At 37.6% G+C, this 27,485-nt stretch overlaps 1 protein-coding gene across 3 annotated transcripts in view; it reads left to right on the forward strand.

The window, feature by feature from the left end:
• LOC106080379 (GATA-binding factor C) overlaps positions 1-27,485 on the forward strand; it is a 145,495-nt gene that overhangs the window by 20,729 nt on the left and 97,281 nt on the right. The gene's annotated exons all lie outside the window — the stretch shown is intronic.

Raw genomic sequence — 27,485 nt, forward strand, 5'->3', positions numbered from 1 at the left:
TATTGACCGATTTGAACCATACTTGGCACAGTTGTTGAATATCATAACAAAACACCTCACGCAAAATTTCAGCCAAATCGGATAATAATTGCGCCCTCTAATGGCTCAAGAAGTCAAGACCCCAGATGGGTTTATATGACAGCTATATCCGGTTATGAATCGATTTCAACCATACTCAGCACAGTTGTTGAAAGTCATAACAAAACACCTCATGCAAAATTTCAGCCAAATCGGATAATAATTGCGCCCTCTAGTGGCTCAAGAAGTCAAGACCCCATATCGGTTTATATGGCAGCTATATCAGGTTATGAACCGATTCGAACCATTCTTAATACAGTTGCTGAAAGTCATAACAAAACACCTCACGCAAAATTTCAGCCAAATCGGATAATAATTGCGCCCTCTAATGGCTCAAGAAGTCAAGACCCCAGATCGGTTTATATGACAGTTATATCAGGTTATGAATCGATTTGTACCATTCTTAATACGGTTGTTGGAAGTCATTATAAAACACCTCATGCAAAATTTCAGCTAAATCGGATAAGAATTGTGCCCTCTAGCGGCTCAAGAAGTCAAGATCCATGATCGGTTTATATGGCAGCTATATCAAAACATGGACCGTTATGGCCCATTTACAATCCCCACCGACCTGCGAACGGCGGCTGCGGCACGCCGTTCGCAATCGGCTATAGAAAGGAGACGTATTGAAATGGAATTCGGTCGAAAAAAAACTCATTTCTATGTAAATTTCTTTTTTGCCTTTGAAAAGGTAAAAAAAAAAAATTCCAAATTCCTACTGTCCCAAACTACTATGAACCGAATTAAAGGCAAATGAATATGATAATATGTAAGGTGGGCTATATAAAAGATAAAAAAGGAAAAGATAAAAACATATAAGCATGTTTTTCAAAATAATTTTAAATCTCTCATTCTTTATTTCTTTGGATAGTAGTTGGGTACAGTAGGAATCTATTGGGTTGCCCAAAAAGTAATTGCGGATTTTTTAAAAGAAAGTAAATGCATTTTTAATAAAACTTAGAATGAACTTTAATCAAATATACTTTTTTTACACTTTTTTTCTAAAGCAAGCTAAATGTAACAGCTAATAACTGACAGAAGAAAGAATGCAATTACAGAGTCACAAGCTGTGAAAAAATTTGTCAACGCCGTCTATATGAAAAATCCGCAATAACTTTTTGGGCAAACCATAGTTGAATCAATTTTTCGTTGCTGCAATAGAATACGCATTTATTCATTCATTTTTCTTAAAGAATGCTCTTTAATTACCTTTTTCATTTGCATTTTAGCAATATTCTCGTTAGAATGAGGATATATGCGAACACTTTTTTTTGATTTCATCCTTCTCAACTTTTTTATTTGGAATCAATTGAACAAAATTGACATGATGATGAATCGACTGAAAGTTTTTTATTGACATTTTTGTACGATTATGGGTAGAGTTCATTCTTACTGTTCCAACCTATAGCATTTATGATTTTCAATAGAAATATTTATGACTGAATTCCTACTGTCACCAACTACTATAATCAATATTTAGCATATATAAATTATAGTACAAGTACAGCAAATATTTTCGCTAATAAGAAATAAGAGAGCCAAAGAGAATTTAATTTTTAACTAAATTTTTTTTATGATTTTGTTCGTTTTTTTTCTGACTATATTCCTACTGTCCCCTACTACTATAAACAGAATTAAACAGCCACGAATATAATACTATATATATGGTGGCTCATAAAATGCATACAATATATAAATCAAATACGGGCGCACCTATTCTTCGTAACAATAATCCTGTTCCCTTTTTTCTTGGAATAGTAGTTGGGTGCAGTAGGAATCTTGACTAGCTGGATTTGTTGCCTTTCATTGTTCTAGTTAGGATCCAGCAAGACACAAGCTTAATTTACTTATTCAAAGTTTTTTAAGTATGTATATTCGTACCCACCTATATAAAGATTTTGTTTTCTTCCATTCCAAATACACTTTTATGTAATTTTTTTTCTCTGACTTGATTCCTACTGTCCCCATCTACTAAGTAGATAACCCAATGAAAATCAATAATACATACCCCAACTTGTTCCAAAAATCCATGGGCTTATACATCTTAGCACATATTCAAGTTTTAAACTGTTTTACTTTATTTCTTCGCATAGTAGTAGGGTACAGTAGGAATCTTGCGCATTTAAATTTTCTTAGTCACTCAACAAAAAGTAGACTTGTTCCTCCATTTCGCCACGTAATTTTTTCCTTTTCCTTTCGTATACCCATTTGTATTCCAGTATCGCGTAAATATTCTCAGTAAATTCATATCCTCTTATCTCATCACTCAACTCAAACGATGATCAATTATCGAGAAAATCTAAAATCATTTGATATGGCCAACATAGAAGATGACAGCTTAACTGCTCATCTTGGCAGCTGCGCCCTCAGAGCATCTAAGCCACTGCCGCTGACTCGGCATGAATAACAAACAGCATGAGCGAGCCAGTGAGTGAGTGAGTGAGTGAGTATGCCAGTGAGCTTTGTTGTGATGGAGATTTTTGACATTTGTTAAGCTTTCAATCACACAGACCCCAAATGACATTTGCAGACTAATGAATTTTAAAATCTTAATTTGCTTAAGACGCAAGACTTACACAGATTTTGACTTCTTTTCATGGGTATTTTTTTCAAAATTTTTTGCGCCAGTCAGTCTGCTAAGTTACAGATTTCAGTTGTCATCCATCCATATGAGATAAATATGCTGTGTTGTAGTTTTTTTTGGCTCTCTGCTTCCTTGGATGCCACAAAATGAAACGATTTGAATGATCGTTTTATAATAAATGTCTGTCTCTGTCTCTCTGTCTTGCGGGGTGTCTGCTTGTCTTTTTAGTTTTCGTAACGAATATTTCATATATCGATAGTCTTTGAGGTCGGTGGTGAAGGGAGAGCAGTTTTTGGGGTGGGGTAGGTAGTATCACTATGTGATTTGCTGCCTTGGCTGGGGTAAGCGCTCGCGCGCATGAATGAATTACAATGATCGAATTCAATAACGCTTTCTTTTCATCTTTTGCCCCATAAAGCACCAAATAAACAAAGTGACAGACATTGTGTGTGACTGGCAGGCAAGTAGAGCTTAGCCACCAGACCTGAGGCAGCCACAGCAGCACCATGAATTAAACATTTTGTTCCCTTGGACAGAAAAATGGAAAAATCGCTTAAGCGTTTATTCTTTGTATGGATATGAATAATTGAATGAACCTCCGTTTTGAGTGTGGCAGATTGAAAACTGGCCTCAAGAGAGTGGGAGAGAGAGAGAGAGAGGGGAGGTAAATTGATATGCCTATGCCTGTGTGAATGGCACCAAAAATTTGCGCATATTGATCAATCAGAAGTCAAAAACAACAGTGTGGATTGTACCTCTTTTGCTTGTTTCGGAGTCCCCGATTTGCGAACTTCTATTTCTTCTTTGGTGGCTTTTCTCGCCTTACTTGGAATTCATTGAGGCATGTCTTATTGTCGCATCAATGGCAACTCATTTTATTGCACTGCAACAAACAATGCACATGATGCATGTCTCCATGCATTCATGCTAAGTGAATTCCAGTTAAGTGAAATAAACGCCAATTTAAACACAGTTTTGGTTTGGCGGTTTTGGTGGGAGGCGTGGAGGAAAGCAGTGACAAAGTGTCAATGGGGAGTTGACCTTAGGTGACATAGAGGCAAAAAAAAAGGGGCAGAAATTTTACTTAAAAAAATACCAAATTTTAAAAATGAGAATCAAACACCCAGGAATGAGAAGGAAGCGCCTAAAATCAATTCATTCATAAAAAATGTGGAAAAATTGAAAAAAAAATCCATATTGATTTTCTTTACTCTCTTTGGATAGTAGTTGGGTACAGTAGGAATCTCGACTAGCCAAATTAAAAAAAAACACCAGAAGAGAGAAGGAAGAGCCTAAAATCAATTCATTCATAAAAAATGTGGGAAAATTGAAAAAAAAAATCTATATTGATTTTCTTTATTTTCTTTGGATAGTAGTTGGGTACAGTAGGAATCTCGACTAGCCAATATTAAAAAAAAAAAAAACAGAAGAGAGAAGGAAGCGCCTAACATCCATTCATTCATAAAAAATGTGGGATAATTGAAAAACTAAAATCCATATTGATTTTCTTTACTTTCTTTGGATAGTAGTTGGGGACAGTAGGAATCACGACCAGCCAATATTAAAAAAAAAAACAAAAAAACAGAAGAGAGAAGAAAGCGCCTAAGATCAATTCATTCATAAAAAATGTGGGAAAATTGAAAAAAAATACATTGATTTTCTTTACTTTCTTTGGATAGTAGTTGGAGACAGTAGGAATCTTGACTATCCCATTTTTTTAATCTTGGCTAACCAAACTTTAGCAAAAACCAGTAAGGAAAGGCAAAAGTCGGCAAAACCAGTAAGGAAAGGCAAATTTTGTAGAAATCGGTTACAAATTGTGTTTATTACAGCCTTAAAAGTGTAAATCGGGCGATATATTTTTATGGGAGCTATATCTAAATCTGAACCGAATTGGATGAAAACATGCAAATATGTTTAAATCAGTAACAGAACAATCCATGCCCAATTTTGTGCATATCGGTTGAAAATTGTAGATACTACGGCCATTTAAGTGCAAATCGGGCGTTATATATATATGGGAGCTATGTCTAAATCTGAACCGATTTTGATGAAATTTTGCAGATATGTTAAAATCAGTAACGAAACACTCCGTGCCAAGTTTTGTGCAGATCGGTTGAAAATTGTAGCTACTATGGCCAATTAAGTGCAAATCGGACGATACATATATATGGGAGCTATATTTAAATCTGAACCGATTTTTATCAAAATCAATAGCATTCGCCCTTGGGCTAAAAAAGTGCTTTGTGCAAAATTTCGTGATGATTGGACAACAAATACGATCTGCACTTTGATTACAAGAATGCATGGATTCACAGACGGACAGATGGACGGAAGGACAGACGGACAGATGGACGGACGGACAGTCGGACATGCCTAAATCTTTACTTCTTTAGTAAAGAAGTGGGGTACTGTAAGAATTTTGACTAGACCAAAATTTCGTATAAATGAAACTTCTCATTTTCACGACCAAAAAATTGGAAATATTTAAAGATTTTTTCAAAATTTGTATTCCTTGGATAGTAGTTGGGTACAGTAGGAATCTCGACTAGCCAATTTTGGTAAAAGTGGCAGAAGTAAGCACCTAATATCTATTAATTCATAAAAAATTTTGGATACATTAAAATATTATTCTCCAAATTAGTTTTTACTCTTTCTTTGGATAGTAGTTGGGTACAGTAGGAATCACAACAAACCCAATTTTTAGGCAAAATGGCAAGGGACAAGCAAGCGCTTCACATCAACTCATTCATTGAAGAAAGAAAAATAATGAAATATTTTTCCAAACTAGTTTTGTTTACCTTCTTTGGATAGTAGTTGGGTACAGTAGGAATCTCGACTAGCCCAATCTTGGGCTACTCCCAAGGGAGTAGAGCAAAAATTTGCCCAAGACCACTGCATTTAAGAAAAGGGGCCTACTTCCCACAGCTCAGTGATACAGTACCTCATTATACCCTATACTAATTTCGTCATTCTGTTTGTAATGCCTCGAAATATGCGTCTGAGACCCCATAAAGTATATATATTCTTGATCGTCATGTCATTTGAAGTCGAACTGGCCATGTCCGTCCTTCCGTCCTTCCGACCGTCCGTTTGTCTGTCGAAAGCACGCAAACTTTCGAAGGAGTAAAGCTGGCCGCTTGAAATTTTCCACAAATACTTTTTAATTTGTGTAGGTCGATTGGGATGGTAAATGGGCCAAATCGGTCCATGTTTTGATATAGCTGCCATATAAACCGATCTTGGGTGTTGACTTCTTGAGCCTCTAGAGGGGGCAATTTTCGTCCGATTGGAATGAAATTTTGCACGACGTATTTTGTTATGGTATCCAACAACTGCGCTAAGTATGGTTCAAATCGGTTCATAACCTGATATAGCTGTCATATAAACCGATCTTGGGTCTTGAATTCTTGAGCCTCTAGAGGGCGCAATTCTTATCCGATTTTAATGAAATTTTGCACGACGTGTTTTGTTATGATATCCAACAACTGTGTCAAGTATGGTTCAAATCGGTTTATAATCTGATAAAGCTGTCATATAAACCGATCTTGGGTCTTGACTTCTTGAGTCTCTATAGGGCGCAATTCTTATCCGATTTGGCCGCAATTTTGCATGACATATTTTATTCTTACTTTCAACAACTGTGTCAAATAAGGTTCAAATCGGTTCATAACCTGATATAGCTGCCATATAAACCGATATGGGATTTTGACTTCTTGAGCCTTTAGGGGGCGCAATTCTCATCCGATTTGGCTGAAATTTTGCATGACATATTTTATTCTTACTTTCAACAACTGTGTCAAATAAGGTTCAAATCGGTTCATAACCTGATATAGCTGCCATATAAACCGATATGGGATTTTGACTTCTTGAGCCTTTAGAAGGCGCAATTCGTATCCGATTTGCCTGAAATTTTGTACAACGACTTCTCTCATGACCTTCAACATACGTGTCTTATATGGTTTGAATCGATCAATAGCTTGATACAGCTCCCATATAAACCTATCTCCCGATTTGGCTTCTTGTGCCCCTACAAGGCGCAATTCTTAACCGAATGAAATGAAATATTACAGAATGACTTCTACAATGTTCAGCATTCATTTATGGTCCGAATCGGACTATAACTTGATATAGCTCCAATAGCATAACAGTTCTTATTCAATATTCTTTGTTTGCCTAAAAAGAGATACCGCGCACAGAACTCGACAAATGCGATCCATGGTGGAGGGTATATAAGATTCGACCCGGCCGAACTTAGCACGCTTTTAATTTAGCGTAAGGGCGTGCTAACATTAGGGAGTATAACCACCACTTAAAATGTTCTCGCCAGGGTTTGAACTCGCGCGTTTAGCGGATTTGCTTGCGCTTAAAAAAACACAAAATCAATATCCACTTTCGGCGCGAAATGTCCTCATCTTAAGACTCTTAGATAAAAGGACATATAAATCGACCATAGCAATATATGGCTCAAATAAAAATTCTAGGAGCGTTAAAGTAGGCGCTGCGGTGAGGGCCGGGTCCGGCTAGTATTTTAATATTAATTCTATACTTTTACTTTGAGGAAAATTTTTTTCAAACTTTTGCACATAAAAAGTGAGAATATGTTAATACAATAATTTTTGAAGATATTTTGCTTTTTTCAACTTCTTATGCCAAATAAAGTCTTCAAGGAACCAATGTGGGAAATTTTCTTTTTTTTCCTAAATAAAAGTAATAATTTTATCTAAAATTAAAGAAACTTTATGAACTTTCAATGTTACCTTCTTTCCTTACTACTCCAAAAATAAAATAAAAAAATTAATTCATAATCTTTCTACCTTCCATTGCCTAGTTGCGAGGGTGTTTGGTGTTTGCTTTATAGTGGCGTTAATATTTATTTTGGTGCGTTTTTTCTCCATTATTTCGCCTTCAATTTCTTGTTAACAATGTGTTGGCTTTACATTGTAAGCTTCTTTTGTTTTTTTGTGTTTTTATTTTCTAAGGCTCTTTATTTTTGGCTTTTTGTTATGTCGATGCGTCTGTCCGTCCGTCCATCCGTTTGTACATTGGTTCATTTATTGGTTTTTTTTTCTGTTTTTTTTTTCTTCCCTTTGGTCGAACAAGACAGACGCCCCGTCAATCACTCACGCACCATTTTGACAATTGAATGAATAGAGTAAATAGAGTTGAACAGAGACGAAAAAAAAGTAACCAAAAGTGTGTAAATGTATGTTTTGTAGCCAAGCAAATCAATTGGTATAGCTGCCGGCCAAAGGTGAAGGTGTAGAAATGAAGTGCGCAATATTGAGGAAAAAAATATGTATGTATATAGGGAGAGGCGGTAAGAGCAAATGGAAAGGGGGAAGTATTGAATATTAGTTTCCTGCCTTAAATGGGGGGGGTCGTTGTTTTTTGGTATAACCACTATAAAAATGGAAAAAGTATTCTTTAAACAGATTGTGATGCATTTAACATTATCAAGCGAACAAATCCTGGCTTGATTGTCTAACCTTAAGAGAGTTTTTCCATTGTGAAATTTATTTGGCTAGATTCCTACTGTACCCATCTACTAGTACGTGCAATCAATAGAATGCAAAACAGATATATGTTATAACAAGATTTAATGATTTAAGAAAAATTTTTGGTTTAATGGTGAAAAAGGAAAATTATGGTTGAAAATTGCTTTGTAGAATTCCTACTGTCCCCATCTACTTCTTTTGGGTGTTACTAAAAATTATAAATAAAAAGTACCCTTACCTATAAAAACTAATTTGTAGCTATATATAAATGGGAAATCTAATTGAATATCCATGAAATTAATCAATCTGATCTGCTAATAGTAGGGAACAGTAGGAATGACAAAAAAAAATAAATATTTAATTTTTTGATTTGTTAAGCACTACATATAAATTTTATTTTCATTGATAATTCAAAAATTCCATTCAATATTTCCTTTAAATTCTCTCCATTAAAAAAAAACAAATTCCTTATACTTTCATGTTAAGAACCTATCAACCACATTGTTATTTAATTTAGCCAGTGTTTATAATTAACACATTAAAATTAATAAAAGACAAGTTGCCAAAGCAAGCATTCATGGTTGGTGGTTGGCCTGATGATATGTTTGTTAATGGACTCGATCACAAAGATGCCTTCTGTGGCAATTTACATAACAAAGTAACAAAAAAAAAAAAAAAACAAGAAAGATCGTGCTAAGTTCTGTCGGGCCGAATCTTATATACCCTCCACCATGGATCGCATTTGTCGAGTTCTATGCGCGGTAACTCTTTTTAGACAAACATAGAATATTGAATAAGAACTGTTATGCTATTGGAGCTATATCAAGTTATATTCCGATTTGGACCATAAATGAATGCTGAACATTGTAGAAGTCATTGTGTAATATTTCAGTTCATTTGGATAAGAATTGCGCCTTGTTGGGGCTCCAGAAGCAACATCGGGAGATAGGTTTATATGGGAGCTGTATCAAGCTATTGATAGATTCAGACCATATTAGACACGTATATTGAAGGTCATGAGAGAAGCCGTTGTACACAATTTCAGCCAAATCGGATGAGAATTGCGCCCTCTAGAGGTTCAAGAAGTCAAGATCCCAGATCGGTTTATATGGCAGCTATATCAGGTTATAGACCGATTTGAACCATACTTTACACAGTTATTGGAAGTCATAACAAAACACCTCAAGCTAAATTTCAGCCAAATCGGATGAGAATTGCGCCCTCTAAAGGTTCAAGAAGTCAAGATCCCAGATCGGTTTATATGACAGCTATACACGATTATGAACCGATTTAAACCATACCTGGCACAGTTGTTGGATATCATAACAAAATACTTCGTGCAAAAGTTCATTGAAATCGGATAAGAATTGCGCCCTCTAGAGGCTCAAGAAGTCAACATCCAAGATCGGTTTATATGACAGCTATTTCAGGTTATGGACCGATTTCAACCATACTTAGCATAGTTGTTGGAAGTGATACCAAAACACCACGTGCAAAATTTCTATAAAATCGGATAAGAATTGCGCCCTCTAGCGGCTCAAGAAGTCAAGACCCAAGATCGGTTTTTATGGCAGCTATATATAAAACATGGACCAATTTCAACCATACTCAGCGTAGTTGTTGGAAGTGCTACCAAAACACTACGTGGAAAATTTCTATAAAATCGGATAAGAATTGCGCCCTCTAGAGGCTCAAGAAGTCAAGACCCAAGATTGGTTTATATGACAGCTTTATCAGGTTATGGACCGATTTGAACCATACTTGGCACATTATTTGGATATCATAACAAAACACGTCGTGCAAAGTTTCAGTTAAATCGGACTAGAATTGCGCCCTCTAGAGGCTCAAGAAGTCAAGACCCAAGATCGGTTTATAGGGCAGCTATATCAGGTTATGGACCGATTTGAATCATACTTGGCACATTTGTTGGATATCATAACAAAACACGTCGTGCAAAGTTTCAGTTAAATCGGACACGAATTACGCCCTCTAGAGGCTCAAGAAGTCAAGACCCAAGATCGGTTTATATGGCAGCTATATCAAAACATGGACCGATTTCAACTATACTTAGAGTAGTTGTTGGAAGTGCTACCAAAACACTACGTGGAAAATTTCTATAAAATCGGATAAGAATTGCGTCCTCTAGAGGCTCAAGAATTCAAGACCCAAGATCGGTTTATATGGCAGCTATATCAAAACATGGACCGATTTGGACCATTTACAATGCCCACCGACCTACACAAATAAAAAGTATTTGTGCAAAATTTCAAGCGGCTAGCTTTACTTATTCGAAAGTTTCCGTGATTCCGTCAGACAGACGGATGGACATGGCTACATCGACTTAAAATGACATGGCGATCAGGAATATTTATACTCTATGGGGTCTTGGGAGCATATTTCGAGCTGTTACAAACAGAATGACAAAATTAGTATACCCCCATCCTATGGTGGAGGGTATAAAAAGAAAAAAACAAAACAAAAAACATTAACAGCTCATAACAATCATTCCTTAGTTAGCTGGGATGCATGATGATGAGCAGAATAACATATACATGGCCACAATAACAGATGTATTTATTTATTCTAAGCATAGCTGATGGAGGCTTGTCCGTTCTGTGCAGTGTGGTGTTATTTTTTTTTTTTTTTCTCCATATTCATTTACATGATGGTCGTTTTAAGTTGTTTTGCAAAACCACCAGCACCGCAGTTCGTTTTTGATTAAAATGTCTTGAAATCATGCAACATTAATTATGACCCAAATTCTTGGAAATTCTCCTACACACTTGGACACACACAACTGTGCCAGGAATCATACGATTTGAATGTTTTTTTTTTTTTCTACTCTCTTATAAGATCTTAGATCTTCTAGCTGGGGTTGCGGTTGCAGGAGGCTTTCATTATCACATTCCCATCATCGTCATCAGATGGGCTGTCGTTTTGTAGATCTCTTTGGAGGCTTGTCTTTTGGCATAATTGACAAATATGCCAACACAGTGTGCCTTGGCAATTTGTTGGTCATGATGGGGAAGGGGGACCTCCCCCCCCCCCAAAAAAAAAAAAAAAAACTAAGGAAAATTTTTCAATTGTGGCATAGTGGCCGGTCATTCATGGTTTGTGGCCATTTAAAAGCCAAGACTGTGCATATAATTCATTTTTTTCCCCCTTCATATTTCCAATGATTGCGAATTGCAATGAGCCGGTTGCAGTTTTTTGCTACTCCGTTTCAATTTCCAAGCCATTGTGGCATTGCAAGTGCGATATTTTAATTAGTAGGGGCACATCTTGGCAAAATGTTTTTCTTTGCTTATTCCTCTTTAGGCGGCATTTTCTTTTGGAGCCTGCCTTACTGAAGAAAAAATAAAAAAAATAAAATACAAAACCAAAAACAACGCTTATTGCCCATTTAATAAAAATCAAACAACTTGTGGCGGTATATAACTCAAGCCACAAATCCATCTATATCACAATCCTCTGCTCTGACCCCTGTTCTCTTTGCCCCTCTCAAGTTGTTGGTTTCCCCAAGGGCCATAAAAATCTTGGTGTAGAAGTACATTGTGATTGTGGCTGCATGTGGCCTGGACATCTACTCTAGTCGATGTAGAGTAGATGCGTTGACAGAGCATTCAAAGCTTTGACTTAACTCCGGCTTGCTTTTGTGGCAGCCAGTCAGCCTGTCTGCGTAATTAAATGACATAATTATTTCAATTTCAACATGTTGCAACAACACGACTCGGTACTTTTACATGTTGCCCATGTTGGATGGCGTATGCCCCCCATATATGTTATACGCCATACATACGTACGACCATGCATTTATTCATGCTGTTGTGTTTCATCTAAGGCTTAACCATCGCAGAAAATTCTTGGCCTCGGCAAGTGTTCTTTAAGCGTTTTTCTTTGAGTATTTGTTTTTCCTTTTCGCTGCATTCGCGGAAAGTGTACACAATGTTCAAACAGACATACATGTGACTTGAACATAAAGAATGACAGAATGTTGTTTGAATGTTGGGCTGTTGTTGCCGCGCTAAACACGTGATTTCTTGTTGTTGACATTATGTGTAATTAAAACACTGCTCTGTCTCCCCCGTAGTTCCCTTAGATCCATTAACTTTTTTAAAATGAGCTAAAGCTTCTTATATGGCTTAGCTAACAATGGCTTAAAGCAGGAGCGTAATAATCTTAAGGGAAACAAAAGGGGTTTCGTGGGAATTCAATAACTTTTAATAAAAAAATATATGTTGGCAAAATTCCTACTGTACCCATCTACTAACAGCTTTCATCAATAGAATGTAAAAATAGCAGATTATTTAAGGGTTTAATAAAAAGTTTAAGTTATACAATTAGCCAGAACCACTATGTATGATTCCTACTGTCCCCACCTACTAAGTCCACATCGTATTTAAAACTCTAGGTAAAAGATACTGGAGCCTATAAAATTTATATTTATCTCATTTTAAGAAAAAAGTTAATAAAATTTCCTTAAAATTAAAAAAAAATATTCCGGCTAATAAGAGGATAAGAATTGCGCCCTCTAGAGGCTCAGGATGTCAAGACCCAAGATCGGTTTACATGGCAGCTATATCAGGTTATGGACCGATTTGAATTATACTTGGCACAGTTGTTGGACATCATAACAGAACACGTCGTACAAAATTTCATTCCTATTGGATAAGAATTGCGCCCTCTAGAGGCTCAAGAAGTCAAGACCCAAGATCGGTTTATATGGCAGCTTTTGAGCCTCTAGGGGGCACAATTCATATTCAATTGGAATGAAATTTTGGACGACGTGTTTTGTTGTGTAATTTCAATAACTGTGTCAAATATGGTTCAAATCAGTTAATAACCTGATATAGCTGTCATATAAACCGATCTGGGGTCTTGAATTCTTGAGCCTCTAGAGGGCGCAATTCTCGTCTGATTTGACTGAAATTTTGCACATAATGTTTTGGAATTACTTCCAACAACTGTGTTAAGTATGATTCAAATCGGTTTATGATCTGATATAGCCGCCTTATAAGCCGATTTTGGGTCTTGACTTCTTGAGCCTCTAGATTGCGCAATTCTCGTCCGATTTGACTGAAATTTTGCAGGTAGTGTTTTGATAACATTTCCAACAACTGTGCTAAGTATGATTCTAATCGGTTTATAATCTGGTATAGCTGTCATATAAACCGATCTGGAGTCTTGAATTCTTCATCCTCCAGAGGTTGCAATTCTTATCCGATTTGGCTGAAATTTTGCATTAAGTGTTCTGGCATGACTCCGAACAACTGTGCCAAGTATAGTCTAAATCAGTTCATAACCTAATATAGCCGCCATATAAACCAATCTTGGGTCTTGACTTCTTGAGCCTCTAGAGGGCGCAATTCTCGTCTGATTCGACTGAAATTTTGCACATAGTGTTTTGGTATCACATCCAACAGCTGTGTTAAGTGTGATTCAAATCGGTTCATAATCTGGCATAGCTGTCATATAAACCGATCTGAGGCTTGATTTCTTGAGCCTCTAGAGCGCGCAATTCTCATCCGATTAGGCTGAAATTTTACATGAGGTATTTTGCTATGATTTCCTACAACTGTGCTTTGTACGGTTCAAATCTTTTCATAACTGCCATATAAACAGATCTTGGATTTTGACTTCTTGAAACTCTACAGGGCGCTTTCTTATCCAATTTAACTGAAATTCAACACAAAGGGTTTTATTTTGACTTGCAACAGCTGTGCTAAGTATGGTCTAAATCGGCATAGATATTTTTCCCCTATAAACCGATCTCCCGATTTTACTTCTCGAGTCTCTGGAGGGCTCAATTCTTATGCGATTTGGTGGACTTTTCCTACGACCTTCAACATGCTATCCAAATAGGGCCTGAATCGGTCTACAATCTGATATAGCTCCCATATAAACCGATCTCCCGATATTACTTCTTGAGCTGCTGTAGGGCGCAATTCTTATCCGATTTGGCTGATAAACCGAACCCCTATAAACCGATGTCCCGATTTTACTTCTCGAGTCTCTGGAGAGCTCAATTCTTATCCTATTTGGAAAACTTTTCCTACCACCTTCAACATATAAACCGATCTCCCGATATTTCTTCATGAGCTGCTGTAGGGCGCAATTCTTATCCGATTTGGCTGAAATTGTGCACAATTGCTTCTACTATGGTCTCCAATAACCAAACCAAGTATGATTCGAATTGGTCCATAACCTGATATGGCTCCAATAGCATGGTAATTTTTATCCATTAGCCTTTGTTTGACTATAAAGAGATACTGGGCAAAGAATTTGACAACTTCGATCCATGGTGGAGGGTATATAAGATTCGGCCCCGCCGAACTTAGCACGCAATATTATTATGTTATTAATTTTATTTGATTATGTTGGGGCACCTGAAAATTTGCCTTACCTACGCCCCTGCTTTAAACCTTACTAGTTAATCAAATAAATAAAAAGGCAACTTCATCATGATCCTCACGTTCATCAGCAACACCATAATCATTGTCATCATCACGATTACCATAGGCCATGATTAAGTGCGGCTTTAAGGAATCGCGCACCGCAAATTGACTTCAACTTGGTCGACGGTCTTTCAGTGTGGTAATGCAATTGTTGTTGTTATTGCTATTGTTGTAGTATTTCGTAGTAATCGTCGTCGTCGTCGTCGTTCTTGAACGTGCTCAACAACGAAAATCCTCTGGCTTCGGCTATTTTGCATTCATTCCATATGGGACAATAACAATAATAAAAACAACAACAACAACAGCAACAAACTATCATTGGGAATCGCATAAAAATTTAGCAACAACAACAACAAAAGCAATTTTATTGTACCGAAAGGTGTCTTCTCAGTTTGAAAAATTTTTGAAGTTTTGCCGCCACATAAAAAGCTTAGTTTTCGTCATCGTCACACAAACACACATACACAAACATTCGTCATTCAATTCATTTTAAAAGCCTTTGCAAATGAGGGGTTTGGACAATTTGTGAATTTTTAATTGTGGTTGGTGTATGAATACCAACATAACATTTCTCGAAGTTGAATGAAAGATGTGAAATGATTTTTATAATGAATTTAATTAATAATTGTTATGGTTAAGCAGTTAAGGATATAATAAAGTCGTGAAGATCCTGCCATTCATGTCGCAATGAAAGAAGAAAAAAATAAGAAAAAAATATTTGTCTTTTTGAGGACAGTAGGCTTTTTTAAATTTTGTATTATTTTAAAACTGCCCAAAATGGGCACATTAGCCAATCACGGATAAATGGGACCCGGTTTGTTTAGGCTGAAAAATGGCAGAACCGATTTTCTCGAATATTCGCATATTGGAAACATAGGCTATATAATTTTTTGATATCGGGAGGGGGGGCGGACCCTCCCCCTTACCCCAAAAGTACTACACAAAAATATAGGTCGACCGATCGGGATAATATGGGATTCAAATGAAAGGTATTCAAGAGTAGAGTACGAATGTCATAACAAAAGTTGGGTCCAAGTGACTGAGGGGCCGCCTCAGCCCCAAAATCCCCTAAAATAGGTTTATTTGACGATCATGACAATATGGGCCTCAAATGAAAGGTATTCGGGAGTACATTACGAATATGGTCAGGAAGTAGGAATAGCCTCAATAATTTTTTGATAACGTAAGGCGGGCGGACCCTTCACCGTTACCCTAAAAACAGCATCCAAAATCAAAAGTGGATCGATAAGGACAATATGGATATAAAATGATTTTTATGCAGGAGTAGATAACGAATTTGGCATACAAATTCATGTCGAAGTACAGGGGGTCACCCCACCTTCACAAAAAACGCCCAAAATGGGCCCATTAGCCAATCACGGATAAATGCGACTCCGTATGTTTAGACTGAAATACGGCAGAACCGATTTTTTCGAAATTTTCGCATATTGTGTAGGTTGGTCTGGAAGGAAACATAGCTATATGATTTTTCGTATCGGAAGGGGAACGGACCCTCCCCCTTATGCCGAAAACACAACCCAAAATCAAAAGTGGACCGATCGGGACAATATAGGTATTAATAGAGAGGTATTGAAGAGTAGAATACGAATGTGGTATACAAATTTGAATCTAAGTACCCATTGGGTCGCCCTTTCCCCAAAACTCCCTCAAACAGACATATTGGACGTTCATTTCAGAAGGAGGGGGACGGACCCTCCTCCCTAGCCTATCACAATAACTTCTACAGCCAATACCTTTTATTTTTAAACAAATTTGATTTTTATTTCGTTTTAATATATATTTTTGTTTATTTTTAATTTTTATTTTTTTTTAATTATTTTTTTTTTTTATTTAATTTTTTAACTTTTTCAAAATTCCTACTGTCTACTTGCTGTCCCATCAAGTTAATGGAACAAGTGATGGGCAAATCTTTAAAAGCCAGTTTAATAGGCCAATATTTATATAATAAATAAAACTTAAATTTTATACGACTTTCTTTGACAGTAGTAAGGGACAGTAGGAATTTTAATTTTTCATAGATTCAATTTTTTTTCCTTTTTTTCAAATTTGTCCATTGAATCATTTTCTATTGTACAGGCATTCATACCAGTCATTCTTATCCCCTTTAAAAATATGAGCCTATCGCAATAACTTATCTGGCCAATACATATTATTTAATAACATTTTATTTTTATTTTTTTTTAATTTTTTTATTTTCATTTTAATTTTTTTTGTTCCATTTTTTTATCTTAAATTCCTACTGTCCCCATCTACTGCCACATCAAGTCAAGTCAATGGAACAAGTGATGAAGCAAATCTTTTAATGCCAGTTTAATAGAACATTTCTTATGTATATGAAAAGTAAAACTTAAATTTCATATGGTTTTCTTTGATAGTAGTAGGGAACAGTAGGAATTGCGTTTTTTTCATTGGCTTGATATTTTTCTACTATCATGTTTTATATATTCCATAGCTGATTATTTCCTTGTAAAATTAGTTCCCCTTTTCTCTAATTTATATTTTGTATGTTTTTCCTTGATAGTAGTAAGGGACAGTAGGAATATTGATTTTTTTTTAGATAAAAAAAATTTTTTTTCTTATATTCTTTTCCTTTTTTCTCAAAATTTATCTATTTAATCATTTTCTTAGTAATCATTTTCTATTGTCCAAACAATCATTTCAGCTATTGTTATCCCCCTAATGAAATATGAGCCTATTGCCATAACTTATGTAGCCAATATGTGTGGTGACTTCCATATCGGCACCACCTTTTTGTATTTGAAAGAATTTCCATTGAGTACCACCAACTCATATGACTTAATAATAATGTGCAGCATATGTGTGTGTGTGTGTGCAAAAGTGATATTAGGCTCTTCTAGGTGGTTTGGCAAATAGCCTATCCATTACTATACTCTTTCACTGCTTGGAGTGGAGTTCACATTCTTCTTTCGTTGTGGACCCATATAATCACCACTCATATATCATCGATGGCATTGACCGTGATTGCGGCAACTGCAACTGCAACTGCAATGCAATGCGTCCAGGTAGCTACGTTATTTTTTGGACAACTGGACAACTGGACAGTTGCAGTTGCAGTTTTAAATGCCTAACAAATCGCGGGTGTTATACGGGCTGCCGGTATTCATTGTTTGTCAAGCCATGGTCATGAAGCAACTCGGTTGGACTCATTTGCTTATTATTCCTGGACTGCCTGAGCTGGGAGCTGCTCTAGACGACTAGCCAGCCTTGAATGCCTAACTGACTGACTGACTGGGTGCTTTGGTTTTGGTTAGGCCGGAGACACAATGTCACTGTTTGTCGAAATTAATGAACATTGTCACATTTGCATTCATTGTCACCGTTTGGGGGCCCACTTGCTGCGCGTTAGATTTCGTTGTATCCATGTGACCATACGGATCATACGGACCATACGAACAGCACTGGCAAGGGGTAGAATAATGAGCAAATATTGTTGATATTGGCGGTGGCTTGAGCCTGTCGCTATTCATTGCCTGGCCTATAAATCCTGGTTGCTAAGCATGTGTGTGGTGTGGTGTGGTGGCCATCTATAGATGGTGTGGCATGATGGTCTCTGTCTGTTGGCATTGTTGAAGTTGTTGTTGTTATTATTGATTGGTTGTTTTGAGAAAAGTGATTGTTTCAATTAATATGAGAGAGTATTTCTAAAGGGAATTTCTTGGTATTCCCCTTTCAGGAGGGGGGTAGGGGGGGGGGGGGAGCAGCATTTATATTCTTCCTTAGAAGCTGCCTGATCATCATCATCAGCAGCAGCAGCAGCAGCCTTATTAGGTCTTTTTTTTTTTTGATTATGGATAATGCCCATCATCATCATTATTTGCTCTTCTCATTCTGCTGTTGGCTGGCTTTGCTGTAAGTGGCCAAGAATTATGGTTTCTGTTGCTCCCAATGAGTTTGACTCAAGTTTTACACATGTTTTGCTGGTGTCTCCATAAATCTCAGAGAAAAAACAAAAATTCTTGATTTTTTGTTGCTTTGTTGAGAAATAAAACCAATTTGACAATAAATTCTCTTGACTTGTGTTGGCCATGACAGGCCGGCCTCAGGTCTTTTGCTTAAGGCGCACAACGTTTGATTAATGATGGCCTATTTGAGAGAAAATATGATGTGATATGTGAAGTGAAGTGACATCTGCAAGATGGAGTTTTAAACCAAAAAAAAAACGACTCCTTCCAGAAGTAAAACTCACTCATCAAAGCCAAGCTAAACCTGGAATGGGCCAGAGCCAGAGGAAGACTTAACCAAAAACAGACGGACGGAAATGAAATGAAATTAAACGTTGCATTTGTAGTTGATTTTATCAATTGTTAACAAACCCCAAAGACATGCTTATCCTGCTGCAAGAAATCTGAAGATATCCGCCACCAAATCTTCAGCCACACTGTTCACTACAAATACGCGTGAGGTGAATTCTGAGCTGACTGTGATGGTCGATGGAGAATTGATTCCGACCATCAAGTGTCCCAAAATACTTGGAGTCACATTTGACAGCTCCTACACTTTCTCCCCACATGCCACAGCAATCTGCAATAAAGTCAAAAGTAGAAATAAGGTCCTCAAGTCACTCGCTGGCAGCACTTGGGGTGCAGACAAAGAAACCTTGTTGACCACGTACAAAGCAATTGGCCGGTCTGTGGTAAGTTATGCAGCGCCAGTGTGGTCACGTCAGCTTTGTGACACGCAGTGGAATAATATTCAGATCTGTCAGAATGCCGCCCTCCGAACTGCGACGGGCTGCCTCCTTAGTTCTCATGTGGACCACCTCCACCAGGAGACAAAGATCCTACCAGTGCGAAGACATAACTACATGCTGTCTAAGCAATACCTTTTGGGCTGTTATCGCAGAAATCATCCAAATCATCATCTTGTGGATAGATACCCACCGCCCAGAAGCCTTAAGGTAGATCTACATGATCTAGAGCGTGAGGTCCAGCGCTACAAGAGAGAACCTCTAGATCAAGCGGCATATCAAGCGGGTCTGAACAACATTCATGCAGACACGGTAGCAGACGCGTTAACTGGCTACCGGGTGAATGTAGTCCTTGGAGTACGACCGCCACCCATTGCACCCGAAGAAATCGACCTCCCCCGGCAAACCAGAGTGATTCTGGCTCAATTACGTTCCGGCAGATGCAGCCGCCTCAATTCCCACAGAGCTAGGATTGATGCCGACGTGGAAGATGTATGTCCCGACTGTAACCAGGGACCGCACGATACACGTCACCTGTTTAACTGCCCGGCCAGACCCACTCGACTCAGACCCAGATCCCTGTGGACGCACCCCATCTTAGTCGCGGAGTTCCTGGGTCTTGACACTCAACAGAATCAAGCAGACGAAAGATAGTACACAATAAACTGCTACAACAACAACAACAACAACATGCTTATCCTATCGCTCCTTAACTATTTCTACGAATTGTTGTTTTATTTCCACCACCACCACCACCACCACTGCACAACTTGCAGGCTTTATTTTACTGGGAAACCCACAGAGACACTCATACGCCAACCAGGACAAGCTGCAGCAGCATGGTTATTGGAGGCCATGAAAGACCAAGAACTTGATATTCTAAGAAAAACTCAAGCAACTGCCTCATTTTGTGGTAAGCAACTCAGCAAAACAGCCAAGAACATCATGCAATGCCTTATAATCTTTAGGCAATGTGCCTTGATGTGATCAGCAATGTTGCCTTAGCAATGCCATTTTCAGCACCATGTGTTGAACCTCTTTCCCCCCCCCCCCCAACTACTTTAGGAGACAAACAACAACAGTAGTCAATAGTTGCAGGAGTTTTGCAGACATACAGTCTCTAGCAATGTCTGTCCTGGCGGGGCTTGCTTGCATGCAATTCAAAACCCACCAGCAGCCAATAAAGAGACAGGGACTCCAGAAAATGAGCCAGGAAGGGAAGAGGATGTGGAGAAAAAACCTAACTCACGTTTGCATTTATGATGATTTTCTACCCAAGTAACAACTTGGCCAAAAGTATCATTTTTTTCCAAAGCACAATGTCCATGACATCTTGGCCAGCAGCAACTCCCCCCCCACTACTTTGGGGTAGCCTAAATTATGCGTACAAGGGGCACAAGGGGCCAAAAACAATATGCCAAAGAGTGTGTTGGCCAAGCCGCCACCGCCGCCACCACCAAACACAAATGTCAGCCATAATTTTTGGTCACATTCAGCCAGACCCCCTAACATGAAGCCTTTCAACGGGAAAAATACGTTGTTTTAGCCAAAGAAAATATGAGTGGACCAACAGAACAGCAGCTATTTAGCATAATTTCTTTGGTGGCATTAATAAACGTTTGTTTGTTTGTCCGTTCGTCCGCCTGTTCTCTGGTCCTTTGTCTGTCCTTCTTTTGGCCAATTTATATGATGATTGTCTGATTGTTTTTTGGGATGTTGTTATAACTGCTCATAAACCAAATCGCCAAAATTACAAAAAAAAAAACAAAAACAATGGGCCTAAACAAAACAAAATGATAAATATTAAATAGTTTAATATCAACAACAACAACAACCTTAAAAGGCTGCCCAACAAATACAAAGCGTGAGTCTGCTCTGCTGCTCAATACAAAAAGGCTGCAAACAAAAAACAAGGGAACATTGTCAAAAATTTATGCATAACATGTTGCAGACAACAACTCACAACAACAACAAAACTTTGCTTGTGTGGAGGGGGTGTGGAGGGGGGGAAATCAACAAACAAGGCGATTGCACAAATTGCAAAAGGCAACAACACCAAACGCCCGGCTAACCATACAGAAAAAATCCAAAAAATTTGTCATATATGGGCGCATATTTTGCTGCCCCAGCTCGACAGCCAGCATCATCATCAGCAGCAGCAGCAGCAGTAGTAGGGCCAAGATCAAACACAACTAAAAAGAGTATTTTTTGTGTGTGTGTGTGTGTTTTGTGCCTGCAGTTTGGTATGTTCTGTGTGTTCTTTTAACGCTGCCAACATTCCGAAGGCAAGAAGTGCGCGTGCGCGTGCGCTTGGTCCTGGGGCCTGACTATGGGCATATGCTTGGTAAGCGTTGTTATGATGATCTTTTGTGTGATTTCGCATTTTATCGATTGTGATAAATGTCACAGCAGCGCTTATTTATTTTTATGACATATGATAGCCACTCACTCCACTATGCATGTGGTCCTTCTGGCTTCGCTACTCCATGCAACATGGACCATATTAAGGACAAAAATCTCAAAAAAAAAAACTTCATTGGCTTCATAAAATTTCACAAAATCTTCACGTAGGCGTCATCTTGTCACTGGCCATGTATGTTGTTGGGATTTTTAGTTGGAAACTGTGTTTTTACGGATGTTTTTTTTTTTCTTATTTCGGCTAGGACAAAAAGATGAATGTCCAAATTTGGCCAATACAGGCGTTTACTTTTGCGCCACAAAAACACTGTTTTTTTTGCAAAAGCGAACAACGAAATAGTCTTGCCATCGAAGGAGACTTGCCAACTTGTCAGTTTTAATGACTTTGAGGAGTTCCTCAAGGCGGTGGTTAACAGACAGCCAGACAGGCGGACAGTCCCATATCCAACGATTTCGTCCTAATGCAAACATCACATAACACCACATTGTCATTGTTGTATGGTATGAAGCGATACCTTTTTCTTTTTTTTTTTCTTATGATCGATTTGATGCCAATGATCATCATCAATGCAACGCATTGCAATTATTGTGATTTTTGTGTGACGATAAACATTCCACATAAAAATGAAACGCAAAAAAAACCAAACTTGAAACCTTTAGGGCGAATGTGTATTGAAACACCATTTAAACAAGTTAAGAAGTGGCATATTTAACGCCATCTCATAAAATTTGTAGTGATTAACTTGATTGATAAAATTTTTGAAATATAAGTAGCGTGTGCTTTTGAGTGAGTGAGATCCACACGCAAGATCACATATTTTTGAAAAAAGTTTAGTACAAGGGAAAAAAATTAAAAAAAAAAAAAATAAATAAATTAAAGTATGGGAAAAATAAGGGAATAAAATAATTTTTAAAGGAAAAAATATTTAATCAAAAAAAAAAAAAAATAATAATAATGAAAAATGGTAATATTGTGTTGCCCAAAAAGTAATTGCGGATTTTTCATATAGTCGGCGTTGAAAAATTTTTTCACAGCTTGTGACTCTGCAATTGCATTCTTTCTTCTGTCAGTTATCAGCTGTTACTTTTAGCTTGCTTTAAAAAAAAGTGTAAAAAAGTATATTTGATTAAAGTCCTTTCTAAGTTTTATTAAAAATGCATTTACTTTCTTTTAAAAAATCCGCAATTACTTTTTGGGCAACCCAATATAAGAAGATTCCTACTGTTCCCACCTACTTTTTTGTACAACATTTAAACAAATTTAATATATTAGAAAAAAAATATAACTAATGCGACCACTTGCCTTTATTGATTAATGGAAAAAACATTTTTTTTATCAAACCCACAAAATTAGTAGCACATATATATTCCTACAGTTCCGATCTACTTCATATAAAATGTTTACTACTAAATTTCCCATGAACAGTCCATTAAGAATATCAATGAATGTAGACCGATTAAAGTTAAGCTCAATGACAAGGGGCTTCCTTTTAATGTCGAGTTCGAAAAAGGGGGAAAATGATAATGTAAGAAGATTCCTACTGTTCCCACCTACTATTTATACTACATTTTAACCTATTTAATTAATTATAAATATTAAAAAAAAATATAACTAATGTAACCATTTGCCTTTACTGATTAATGGGAAAAATATTTTTTATCAAACACACAAAATTAGTAGCACAGATATATTCCTACAGTTCCGATCTACTTCATATAAAATATTTAGCGCTAAATTTCCCTTGGACATTCCATTAAGAATATCAATGAATGTAGACCGATTAAAGTTAAGCTCAACGATAAGGGGCCTCCTTGTAATGGCGAGTTCGAACAGCATGTCGTTTGACAACACTTGGTAGAGAAGTGTTAACATGGTAAGGTACCTTACAAATGTCGCCAGCATTATAAGGCGATAAATACCGTTGAAAATTGCTCATAGGCTAACCTCATACTAAGCTCTGCGCCACGGTGGTCTGCTAAGAAATCTTTGAAATGTTATAAAAAAACGTCAGAACCGATTTTTATGAAATTTTCACAGATGGAAATAGGGTACTTCATCTTGTCATAGCAGCGAGGGGCGCAAACCCACCCCCTAACCACAATTTTCAAAAACGCCAGCAGATCCCGCAGATGGATGCATCCATTTAAGCGAAATTTTGTACGACTCCTTATGCAAATTTTGCCCATGAGCATTCCAATAAGGAACAGGGGCAAACTTCTCACATATCAATGAGTGCAGTCCGATTCAATTTTAAGCTCAATGATAAGGGTCCTCCTTTTTTATAGCCAAGTCTGAACGGCGTACCGCAGTGCGACACCTCTTTGAAGAGAAGTTTTACATGGCATAGTAGCTTACAAATGTTGCCAGCATTAGGAGGGGAAAAACCACCGCTGAAAAATTTTTTTCTCATGGTTTCGCCAGGATTCGAACCCAGGCGTTTAGGGTCATAGGCGGACATGCTAACCTCTGCGCTACGATGGCCTTCGGTGGCCTCCTTATGGTAACCCAAAAACAAAAAATTGATAAAAAACTTTGGGGTCAAATAACCGTGGGGGGGGGGAACGCCCTACCCCAAAATTCAGCCAAACGGACATGTTTACCGATTCGAACAATATGGATATCGAATGAAAGGTATTTAAGAGTAGAATACGAAATTGATATAAAAATTTTACCCCAAGTATTGGGGGGGGGGAACGGTCCCCCCCCAAAAACCTACCCAAAAATTACAAGTTTACCGATTCGGCCAATATGGATAGCAAACGAGAGATAATTGGGAGTAGAATACGATGCTTAAAAAAGAATTGAGGTCAATTCCCAGGAGGGCAGGCCACTTCAAAATTCACCTCCAAGAAGACATGTAGGCCGATGGGGACAATATGGGATTTGAACGAATAGTACTTGCGAATAGTACGAATAGTAAAGCATGCTAAGTTCGGCCGGGCCGAATCTTATATACCCTCCCCCATGGATTGCATTTGTCGAGCTCTCTCCACTGTATCTCTTTTTAGGCAAACAAAGGATAAACGAAAAGAATTGTTATTGGAACAACATAAAGCTATGAGTCATTCCGGACCATAATTGAACTGAATATTGAAGACCATAGTAGAAGTCATTGTGTAAAATTTCACCCAAATCTAGTAAGAATTGCGCACTTTTGGGGCTGAAGAAGTAAAATAGGGAGATCGGTTTATAGGGGAGTTGCATTAGCCTATAAACTGATTCATACCATATTCGAAACGTATGTTAAAGGTCATGAGAGAAGCCATTGTACAAAATTTCAGGTTCAAGAAGTCAAGACCACAGATCGGTTTATATGGCAGCTATAACCGGATATAGAACGATTTGAACCATACATTGCACATCAGTTGGAAGTCATAATAAAACACCTCATACAATTTCAGCCAAATCGGTTAATAATTGCGCCCTCTAGAGGCTAAAGAAGTCAAGACCCCAGATAGGTTTATATGGCAGCTATATCAGGTTATGGACCGATTCCAACCATACTCAGCACAGTTGTTGGAAGTCATAATAAAACACCTCATGTAAAATTTCATTTCAATCGGATAATAACTGCGCCCTCTAGTGGCTCAAGAAGTCAAGACCCCAGATCGGTTTATATGGCAGCTATATCAGGTTATGAACCGATTTAAACCATCCTCAGCACAGTTGTTAAAAGTCATAACAGAACACCTCATACAAAATTTGAGCCAAATCGGATGATAATTGCGCCCTCTAGCGGCTCAAGAAGTCAAGACCCCAGATCGGTTTATATGGTAGCTATATCAGGTTAAAGACCGATTTCAACCATACTCAGCACAGTTGTTGAAGGTCATAACAGAACACCTCATGCAAAATTTCAGCCAAATCGGATAATAATTGCGCCCTCTAGAGGTTCAAGATGTCAAGACCCCAGATCGGTTTATATGGCAGCTATATCAGGTTATAAATCGATTTCAACCCTACTCAGCACAGTTGTTGGAAGTCATAATAAAACACCTCATGCAAAATTTCAGCCAAATCCGATAATAATTGCGCTCTCTAGAGGCTCAAGAAGTCAAACCCCAGATCGGTTTATATGGCAGCTATATCAGGTTATAGACCGATTTGAACCAATCTTAATACAGTTGTTGGAAGTCATAATAAAACACCTCATGCAAAATTTCATTCCAATCGGATAAGAATTGCGAACTCTAGAGGCTCAAGAAGTCAAGACCCAAGATCGGTTTATATGGCAGCTATATCAAAACATGGACCAATGTGGCCCATTTACAATACCAACTGACCTACACTAATAAGAAGTATTTGTGCAAAATTTCAAGTGGGTAGCTTTACTCCTTCGGAAGTTAGGGTGTTTTCGACAGACAGACGGACGGATGGACAGACGGACGGACAGACGGACGGACGGACAGACGGACGGACAGACGGACAGACGGACAGACGGACAGACGGACGGACAGACGGACGGACATGGCTAGATCGTCATAAAATATCGCGACGATCAAGAATATATGGGGTCTCAGACGAATATTTCGAGTAATTACAAACAGAATGACGAAATTAGTATACCCCCATCCTATGGTGGAGGGTATAATAATTTATGGAGGTGGCAATACTCTTCAAGCTCAATCCGGTCCAAAGAATCGATCGCCGGGGGAACAAGTTGACCATTGGTTATTTAAAGGCGCCCATAACTCGCCTTGTCATATCAAGCATCATATTGAGTTGCCCAAAAAGTAATTGCGGATTTTTTAAAAGAAAGTAAATGCATTTTTAATAAAACTTAGAATGAACTTTAATCAAATATACTTTTTTTACACTTTTTTTCTAAAGCAAGCTAAAAGTAACAGCTGATAACTGACAGAAGAAAGAATGCAATTACAGAGTCACAAGCTGTGAAAAAATTTGTCAACGCCGACTATATGAAAAACCCGCGATTACTTTTTGGGCAACCTAATAGGTACTCAGTGTTTGTGCAGCCAAGCTGCTCGTGACAGCAATGAACACCACACAGATCGGACCTCAATGTTCCAGCCTGTGTTGTGATCACAACTATGCCATGCCGGGAATAAATACACATTTTGTAGCCTTTAGAATAAAACTGCTTCAGCAGTAGATAAGAACAGTAGGAATCGCCTCAAGGTTAAATAATCAATTTATCTCTACCACTTTTGTTATCAAGGCTAACTTTACTTCCTACCTATTTCTAATTAAATTCCAGTCTGAATTAAATTTCGTTAGTAGTAGGTAGGGACAGCAGGAATCACTACTGAATTTGACTATCAAATCGTCGAAATTTAGAGTTATGGCATTATTTAAGAGTGTTAATCAAACGAAATTTTCTCTTATTTAGCTATAACAAGCATAGTAGGTAGGGTAGTAGTAGGTAGGGACAGTAGGAATCACTACTGAATTTGACTATCAAATCGTCGAAATTTAGAGTTATGGCATTTTTTTAGAGTATTAATCAAACTAGATTTTCTCTTATTTAGCTATAACAAGCATTTGCTGACTAAACTTTTAGTTTTCATTCAACATTGGTTTTTTTTTCTCTTAACCCCTTATTGTATGAAATTGGTTTACCCATTATTCTAATTATACTTTCTAGCATATAATGTAGCTGTCACTGTCAAACTTAACCCTAAGCTTTATATGGAAATAATGTTTCTAGTTGGTGGAAAAAAAAACCAAGAAATTCTTGTAAATGGGTTATTGCCACATACTG

The sequence above is a fragment of the Stomoxys calcitrans genome, chromosome 2 (assembly GCF_963082655.1).
Source record: "Stomoxys calcitrans chromosome 2, idStoCalc2.1, whole genome shotgun sequence".
Classification (NCBI taxonomy): Eukaryota; Metazoa; Arthropoda; class Insecta; order Diptera; family Muscidae; genus Stomoxys; species Stomoxys calcitrans.